This window comes from Plecotus auritus (assembly GCF_963455305.1).
Source record: "Plecotus auritus genome assembly, chromosome: 3".
NCBI lineage: Eukaryota > Metazoa > Chordata > Mammalia > Chiroptera > Vespertilionidae > Plecotus > Plecotus auritus.
This window is the reverse complement of record NC_137772.1, coordinates 135,599,224-135,606,695: the sequence shown is the minus strand read 5'-3', so window position 1 is coordinate 135,606,695 and position 7,472 is coordinate 135,599,224.

Genomic DNA, 7,472 nt, shown 5'->3' with positions numbered 1-7,472 from the left:
GCTAAACATTTAGAAGATTTTTTGCCTTCGGATAATATTTAATGAAATGGGCTGGATAGGAGTACTTAGGAAAAAAAGCACAGTTAGAAAATAGAGGTTCTAGAATATTCTTACAATTTTATTTATTTTTAAAAAAATATATTTTATTGATTTTTTTACAGAGAGGAAGGGAGAGGGATATAAAGTTAGAAACATCGATGAGAGAGAAACATCAATCAGCTGCCTCCTGCACACCCCCTACTGGGGATGTGCCCGCAACCAAGGAACATGCCCTTTACCAGAATTGAACCTGGCACCCTTCAGTTTGTAGGCCAACGCTTTATCCACTGAGCCAAACCGGTTAATATTTAATGAAATGGGCTGGATAGGAGTACTTAGGAAAAAAAGCACAGTTAGAAAATAGAGGTTCTAGAATATTACAATTTTTGATACTTATAACTCATAACAAAAGCTAATAGAAATAACCATTCTCTCTCTATATATGTCCTACAACCCTTACAAAATTAGCCACATAAAAGTGAATTGATAGGAATTTTTTACTTTCTCAGGTTCTTCACCTGAGGATATGCTTTTATTGATTTTTAGAGAGACAGGAAGGGGGAAGGGAGGGAGAGAGAGAGAGAGAGAGAGAGAGAGAGAGAGAGAGAGAGAGAGAGAGAGAGAGAAACATTGATGTGAGAGAAACATCAATCAGCTGCCTTCTGAGGGACTGAGCCTGCAACCTAGGCGTGTGCCCTGACGGGGAATTGAACCCACAACCTTTTGGTATACATGAGGACTCTCCAAGCAACTGAGCCACCTGGCCAGGGCGACTTTCTCAGATTTCTTTAGCATACATAACTGGGGGCCCAAAAGAAATACGGTCGTAATACACTGGTCTTATATACATTTAATGACCCATGATTTTTAGTGCCTACTGCAAGGCATCATATTAGGCATTGCGTGTAAAATGAAATCAATAGAACAGTCAGGTTATTTATTGGTCAAACTTATTTGCTGAGCATATTCTGTGTGCATAGTATTAGGTCATTTGAGCATAGACCACAAAAATGAAAAACCAGTCTCTGTCCCTAAGAGAAGACAGTCTAAAACTGCCATTCAAAAGGAGAACAAACCACTGAAAATCCACAGGGATAGTATGCTTCCTTTTCCTTCATTATATCTGATGTTCTTAGGCCATTAGGAGAAATCTATGTGGACTGAATGCATTTGGTGAGGTAGGCCACAGATCATAACTCATTTTGTCTTTTCCTCTCCCTAAGACTTCTGGTCAATGGGAGAGCTTTTCTGGGTGGAGAGAACTTATCTCAGCCTATCCCATACTTCTAGTTGACTGGTACTTAAAGCATCCCAGCATTCATATTCTCATTATCTGGGAGAAGACACATAAAAATCCATCAGCACTTTAAATAGTGAAGTTCTTTTCCCTGCTAAATCAAACAGTCTCCCAAAAGAACAGTTCTAATGCTTCACTATTTGTTCAAAACGCTAAACTTCTTGCACAGTTGATGGATAGATTGGATGCACGCCCACTTATCAGTGCAAATGAAAAGGAAGGGAAGCACCCTTAACTGGGATGATGGTTATATTTGCTTTATCAAAATGCAGCTAATCCTTTTGGTGGATTGTTGTCAGAAAGAACAGCTCAGCTTCAATTATGGTGAAACAAAGATAATCATATTTAGTAATAATTGTTTAATTTTTTTAAAAAATATTTTTATTGATTTCAGAGAAGAAGGGAGTGGGAAAGAGAGATAGAAACATCCAGGATGAGAGAGAATCATGGATCAGCTGCCTCCTGCACGCCCCCTACTGGGGATGTGCCCTTGACTGGAAGCAAACCCGGGACCCTTCAGTCCGCAGGTCGACGCCCTATCCACCAAGCCAAACTGGGTATGGCCATTGTTTAATTTTTAAAAAATACATTTTTATTGATTTCAGAGAGAGGAAGGAAGAGGGAGAGAGGGATAGAAACATCAGTGATGAGAATCATTGATCAGCAGTCTCCTGCATGCCCCCCACCTCCCCTAACAGGGGATGGAGCCCTCAACCTGGACATGTGTCCTGAACTGTAATCATACCATGACCTCCTGGTTCATGGGTTGACAATAAACCACTGAGCAACACCGGCTGGGCTTATTGTTTAATATTTAATGGGATTTATTAAATAACCCCAGATAAATGCTTGGCTCATTAAACTACTTGATACATTTGCTAAGTCATCCTGGCAGACCCATGATGATGTGGTTCTGCGTGCAAGGGAACTCTCAGTAAACTCCACGTGAAGTTTTTCAGGGTCGCTGGCCAATTGGTAATGGAAATACACAGGATTTTTTGGAGGAGGATCAAAATAATTTCTTTGTGCTTTATGATGTCAAATTCTGTGTTCACAGCCAAATACCTGACCATATACTTAAACAGGTTCATACTCTTTTTTGTTGTTGTTCATTGAAATACCTTGGCCTCTTTCCCTGATAACAGTGCAACTTGCTTCATGTCTCTTGGCTTGAACAAGAATGGAACACTGAATTACTCACCACAAAATGTTAAGTTAATCCTCTTTATGTCTCCTCTCCAAAGTGTATGGGTTTCTCTTCAATCAATGATACCTGATGTCAACCCAGTAGATATTTAACAGAGAATTTAGCTATTAAATGTTGCCAGTCTATATAATAAAGACAGAATATGCAAATTGACCATAACTCCATGACAAAGATGGTGGCGCCCACAGCCAATAAGGAGGTAATATGCAAATTGATGCGACAAGGAGAGAGGCAGAAGGTGGCCCCGGGCTGGAGCGAAGGCGGTGCCAGCAGCCAGGGGAAGGAAGGCCTATTCTTGCACAAATCTTTGTGCATCGGGCCTCTAATTTAGAATATTTAGGTTCAGTTGTTAACTAGTACTTAGGAAGTTTAAATGGTATCCATTTACTAGTTTCTTTCAGTCACTAAATTTAGTTATACTAGTCAGTACCTAGCTTATGTTATTTTATGCTTTATACTGGATTAATATCAGAAACATAGAATTGAAGAACATTTTTAGTATTTTATGCAAAGTAATACAGGAAAATTATAGTTTATTAATTTATATGCTATTTCTTATGTAAAGAATCATATGATAAATTCCTGCTTGAAACCAGTGTCAAAGAAATTGAAGCAACTTTTGATGACTCAGTATGTTTTCTTTATTGAAGAGGTGGGAACTGTACAGCACAAATGTTTTTTTCCTTTTATTGTAAAGGCCAGGAAATGAATATCTAATATCTTTAGGTGCCCTATTATGTTAAATTCTTAGCTGCTTTATTTTTCATCTTTTAAATGTGTATAGCACAGTTTTATAACTACTGCATGTGTTTTTTGTTTTTTTTTAAATATATTTTATCGATTCTTTACAGAGAGGAAGGGAGACAAATAGAGAGCTAGAAACATCGATGAGAGAGAAACATCGATGGGAGAGAAACATCGACCAGATGCCTCCTCCACACCTCCTACTGGGGATGTGCCCACAACCAAGGTACATGCCCTTGACCGGAATCGAACCTGGGACCTTTCGGTTCGCAGGCCGACGCTCTATCCACTGAGCCAAACCAGTTAGGGCTGAATGTGTTTTTTAAGATAAATAGGAAAAGTGACTTTCTTGAAGAGGCTTTGTCTGCAGACTCAATTGAAATCAGCTCCCTTCCCCTAGCCCCCTGACAAATTTTTCTTTCTAAGCACTCTTCTGTCATTGCATTTATAAAAAATTGTAATTATTAGTTTTTGTTTCCATGTTTATGTTTGTCTCCTTCTCTAGACTCTGACCTCTATGATCATAGAGAAATTATCTGTCTTTCAGTATGTTAGTCCTAACTGAACCTAGCACATAATAAATGCTGAATAAAAACTTAATGCTGTCAAATTATGAATAAATTGTAACAATCCTAGTAGCATCGATCACTAAAATCTTATATAACATAATATTTCAAACATCTAGGAATGTTGTTGGGGTATTAGTACATGATAATTTACATAGTAATGTATTTGTCTCTTTTTAAAGGTTTGCCCCCCCTGCTGGTCTGGTTGCCCCTTACTGCCCCCCTCTGCCAGCCTGGTCGCCCATCACTGCCCCAGGATTTTCACAATAAGCAATTATTAGCCTAAGATCAAAATGAGATATTAAAGAACTAAAGGAATCACTAGAATTCATAACTTAGTAAATTAACAATTAATTGGTGTGCATTATTCAGGTAATATTATCTATAGCATACTACCTGAATCAGAGTTATATAGAAAGAAGGGACAGCGTGGCTGCATATTTCAAGTGTAGTTTTAGGATTTACAGTTACAGGGATAGATGCCTATATTTCCTTGGACAAATTGTGTTTTACCTTTTTTGTGGTGGGAGAGGTACAGGCAAGGAAGGCTACATGGGATTCCTGTTGCATGTCAAGAAAATAGCAAAGATGAAATGGGGAATAAGAATTTAGGTCTGGAAGTATTCATATCTTCCTGACAACGGGAAAATCCTTTACCATCTTCCTTTCTACCCTTCTCCCTCCCTCCCATCTTCTCTTCCTTTAGTTGTCATATCTCCTTGGTCTCCTCCAATCTGTGACAGTTTCTCAGTCTTTCCTTGTCTTTCATGGACTTGACACTTTTGAATAGTAATTGTCAGATATTTTGTGGAAATTCTCCCAATTTAGGTTTGTCTGATGTTTTCTCATGAAAAGACAGGGATGAATTTTAGGGAAGAACACTGTAGAGGTGATGTGCCCTTCTTGTCATATCATATTGGGTGGGGCACAGGACATCGACGTGACTTCTTTCTGGTAACGTTAACCTGGATCACATGGTTTAGGTGCTGTACACTAGGTTTCTCTGCTATAAAGTTTTTTTTTTTTCTTTCTATACTCAATTGGGTAGAAGTGTGCTTTTTGTCCTCAGCTTTATTGAAGTATAAATGACAAATAAAAATTGTATGTATTTATGGTGTACAACAAGCATGTCAAACCCATGGCCTGTGGGCCACATGTGGCCCATAATGAATACTTTTGCAGCCCAGCCAATATAATGATATGTAAGAAATGTTTTAATAAAAATTTAATAACTTAATTTTTACAATATCCTGTTATACATAATTATTAATAAGGAACTACAGCGTTTGCTCATGACTGATTACTATAATCATGTTGCATTTATTTCCTTTACATGCCGTACGCGCAGGCACACCATTTCTCTCCACTTATACTAACAGCGAATATTTTAGCAGCCAATTGCCACATTATTAGTCTTGGACTGACTTGTTTGGTATGCACAAGAGGAAATATTTTGCTTTCGGAGAACAATAATAACTGCACAGAAGACATTATGCTAAGTGAAATAAGCCAGACACAGAAAGACAAATACTGCATGGTATCACTTCTATGTGAAATCTAAAAAAGTCAAACTCATAGAAGCAGAGAATATAATGGTGGTTGCTGAATAAAAAGAGCTGAAATAAATGAGTAATTATTAACATAAAATAATAGAACATTTTAATAAAAATTAATATTTTTTCTTGTACATTAACTTAACAGACATTGAATAACTGCACAAATTAATAAGCGAAATGCAGGATGGAAAGACATCCTGCCTAATTAGCATATTATGCTTTTATTATTATAGACTTGAGGCCTGGTGCATGAAATTCGTACATGGGGGGAAGGGGGTCCCCTCAACCCAGCCTGCACCCTCTCCAATCGGGGACCCTTGGGAGATGTCTGACTGCTGGTCTAGACTGGCAGTCAGACATTCCTCTCACAATCCTGGGCTGCTGGCTCCTAACTGCTCACCTGCCTGCCTAATTGCCCCAACTTGTCCCCCCTGCCAGCCTGATCACCCCTAACCGCCTCTGCCTGCCAGCCTCATCACCCCTAAATGTCTCCCCGCCAGCCTGGTTGCCCCCAAACTGCCTCCCCCCCTGCCAGCCTGGTTGCCCCCTAACTGCCTCCCCCCCCGTGGCCTGGTTGCCCCCAACTGCCCCCCTCTGCTGGCCTGGTTGCTCATCACTGCCCCCCCCTGCCAGCCTGGTCACCTCCAACTGCCCCCCCCCCCCCCCCGCTGCCTGGTTGCCCCTCACTGCCCCCCTCTGCCAGCTTGGTCATCCCTCGCTAACCCTCCCTACCAACCTGGTCGCCCCACACAGCCTGCTTGTCAGTCGTTTGGTCATCCCTCACTAACTCCCCTGCTGGCCTTGTTGCCCCACGCAGCCTGCTGTTTAGTTGTTACTGTGAGGGCGTCATGACCAATTTGTATATTATCCTTTTATTAGTATAGATAGTCACCATGCTGAACATTAGCTCTCCAGAACTTATTTATACCACATAACTTAAACTTTGTATCCTTTGACCAACATCTCACCATCTACCCCACTCCCCAGGCCCTGGCAACCACCATTATATTCTCCGCTTCTATGAGTTTGACTTTTTTAGATTTCACATATAAGTGAGACCATGCAGTATTTGTCTTTCTGTGTCTGGCTTATTTCACTTAGCATAATGTCCTCTGTACTCATTGATGCTGTAGTGTATGACAGGATTTTCTTTTTGTTTTGCTTATTAGTTAAGACTTTTTTTTTAAAGAGCAGTTTAAGGTTCATTGCAAAATTGAGGGGAAGATATAGAGATTTCCCATATGCTCTGTGTCCCACATATTCATAGCTTCCCCCATTATCAAAATCCCTCACTATAGTGGTACATTGTTAAAATTGATGAACCTACATTAACACATTATAATCAACCAAAGTCCATAATTATCCTTAGGGTTCATTCTTGGTGTTGTGTTCTGTGGATTTGGACAAATGCATAATGATAAATATGCATCATTATAATGTCATTTAGAGTATTTTCACTGCCCTAAGAATCCTCTGTACCCCTTCCCTCTATTGAACTTTCCCCTTAACCACAAGGCAATGACTGATCTTTCTACTATATCCATAGTTTTATTTTTTCCAGAATGTCAGATAGTTGGGATTATACAATATAAAGCCTTTCCATATTGACTTCTTTCACTTAGTAATATTCATTTAAAGTTTCTCTATGTCTTTTCATGCTTGATAGCTCATTTATTTTTAGGGATGAATAATATTCCATTGTCTGGATGTACCACAGTATATTTATATAATTCATCTACTAAAGGACATTTTGGTTGCTTCCAAGATTTGGCAATTATGAATAAAGCTGACATAAACATCTGTGTTCAGGTTTTTCTTTGGACATAACTTTTTATCTCCTTTAGATAAATAACAAAGAGCATGATTGCTGGATCATATGATAAGAGTATATTTAGTTTTGTAAGAAACTTCCAAACTGTCTTTTTTAAAAATTAGGATGCTTTTATTTATTTATAATTAATTTTGTAATTAAAGTAATATATGCATATAGTTTTTTAAAAATTGAGATATAACTTACATTAAAATGCATGTCTTGACTATTCACCTTGATACATTATTAACAA